The following is a 2,500-nucleotide window of genomic DNA, read 5'->3' as shown; positions in this document are numbered from 1 at the left end:
GAAATGCCTCGGAATGGGAAAACGGGTCATTTTTGTGTGGCCACATTGCATAGGAACGGCATGAAACTTCCAGAGGCATTTGCAGCAGGAATGCATGTGCACTCAAAAACGTCTATATTTTTCACGGATAGACCCCGTGAAACGCTATAAATTGGCGGGGATGTCTCTCTTGTGGCTCACGGGCGCTGTTAGTTAGGGTCGCACAGAAATCCCTCGGAATGGGAAAAGGGGTCATTTTCGTGTTGCCACATTGCGTACGAACGGCATGAAACTTCCAGAGGCATCTGCAGCAGAAATGCATGTGCACTCAAAAACGTCTATATTTTTCACGGATAGACCCCGTGAAACGCTAGAAATTGGCGGGGATGTGTCTCTTGTGGCTCACGGGGCTGTTAGGGTCGCACAGAAATCCCTCGGAATGGGAAAACGGGTCATTTTCGTGTTGCCACAATTGGCATACGAACGGCATGAAACTTCCAGAGGCATTTGCAGCAGAAATGCATGTGCACTCAAAAACGTGAATATTTTTTCACGGATAGACCCCGTCAAACGCTCGAATTTGGCGGGGATGTTTCTCTTGTGGGTCACGGGGCTGTTCGGCTCGCACAGAACTCCCTTGGTCCACCTGATTCGTGCATACAGGCAGCAACTAAAACTCTGTAAACCTGCTGTGAGGACATCTAAACAGTGGACCAGTGAGGCTGTGGAAGATTTGCGGGCGTGCTTAGACTGTACTGACTGGGATATGTTCACGACTGCTACCAATAGTCTGGATGAACTCACAGAGGCTGTGTACATCAGCTTCTGTGAGGACTGCTGTATCCCAACACGTACCAGGGTGAACTTTAACAACAACAAGCCCTGGTTCTCAGCAAAGCTCAAAAGGTTGAGGTTGGAGAAGGAGGAAGCGTTTAGGAGTGGGGATAGAGACAGATTCAAGGAGTCGAAGAACAGGTTTAGCAAAGCGGTGAGAGAGGCTAAACGACTGTACTCAGAGACACTAAAACACCAGTTCTCTACTAACGACGCTGCTTCTGTCTGCCAAAGGGCTCAGGCACATCACCAACTACAAACCCAGAGCGCCCCACACCACTAACGACTCCCGCCTAGCCAACGACCTGAACGAGTTCTACCGTAGATTTGAAAGACAATTGGACTGTCCTGAACCACCCCTTCCCACCCAAGAGGCCCCATCCCCCACCCATACTACAGAAATGACTCTCTCCTTTCAGGAGGGAGAAGTTAATGGGCTTTTCAAGAGGCAGAATCCACGCAAAGCAGCCGGGCCGGACTCTGTCTCTCCAGCCACCCTCAGGCACTGCGCTGACCAGCTGTCTCCGGTGTTCACCAACATCTTTAACACCTCCCTGGAGACATGCCATGTACCAGCCTGTCTCAAGTCCTCCACCATCATCGCTGTGCCAAAAAAGCTAAGGCCAACAGGACTAAATGATTACAGACCGGTCGCCCTTACATCTGTGGTAATGAAGTCTTTTGAGCGCCTGCTCCTGGCACACCTCAAAGCCATCACAGACCCTCTCCTGGACCCCCTTCAGTTTGCCTACAGAGCCAACAGGTCTGTGGACGACGCAGTTAACATGGCCCTCCACTTCACCCTACAGCATGTGGACGCCCCAGCATCCTACGCCAGGATCCTGTTTGTGGACTTCAGCTCTGCCTTCAACACCATCATCCCTGCCCTGCTTCAGGACAAGCTCTTCCAGCTGAACGTGCCCTACTCCACCTGCAGGTGGATCACAGACTTCCTCTCTGACAGGAAGCAGTGCGTTAAGCCGGGAACAGAAGTCTCTGACTCCAGGTCCATCAGCACGGGAACTCCTCAGGGCTGCGTCCTTTGCCCACTGCTCTTCTCCCTGTATACCAACAGCTGCGCCTCCAATCATCTGTCCGTCAAACTCTTGAAGTTTGTCGGACGACACCACCCTCATTGGGCTGATCTCTGGTGGGGATGAGTCTGACTATAGGTGGGAAGCTGACAACCTGGTGACCTGGTGTAGCCAGAACAACTTAGAGCTAAATGCTCTAAGGACAGTTGAGATGGTTGTGGACTTCAGGAAGAATACAGCCCCACTCACCGCCATCACCCTGTTAGACTCCGCAGTCAAAATTGTGGAGTCCTTCCGCTTCCTGGGCACTATTCTCTGCCGGGACCTCAAGTGGGAACTGAACATCAGCTCCCTCGCCAAGAGAGCTCAACAGAGGATGTACTTTCGACGGCAGCTGAAGAAATGCAACCTGCCAAAGACAATGATGGTGCAATTCTATACAGCGATCATTGAATCCATCCTCACCTCCTCCATAACCGTCTGGTACGCTGCTGCCACTGCCAAGGACAAGAGCAGACTGCAGCGTATCATGCACACTGCTGAGAAGGTAATTGCCTGCAATCTACCAACCCTCGAGGACCTGCACACGACAAGGAGCATGAGGCGAGCGAGGAAGGTTGTGGCCGATTCCTCGCACCCTGGACACTCTCTGT

This window comes from Petromyzon marinus, unplaced genomic scaffold, assembly GCF_048934315.1.
Source record: "Petromyzon marinus isolate PM22_M1 ecotype Great Lakes invasive population unplaced genomic scaffold, UKy_Petmar_22M1.pri1.0 PM_G_Scaffold_38, whole genome shotgun sequence".
NCBI lineage: Eukaryota > Metazoa > Chordata > Hyperoartia > Petromyzontiformes > Petromyzontidae > Petromyzon > Petromyzon marinus.
This window is presented reverse-complemented; position numbering follows the sequence as displayed.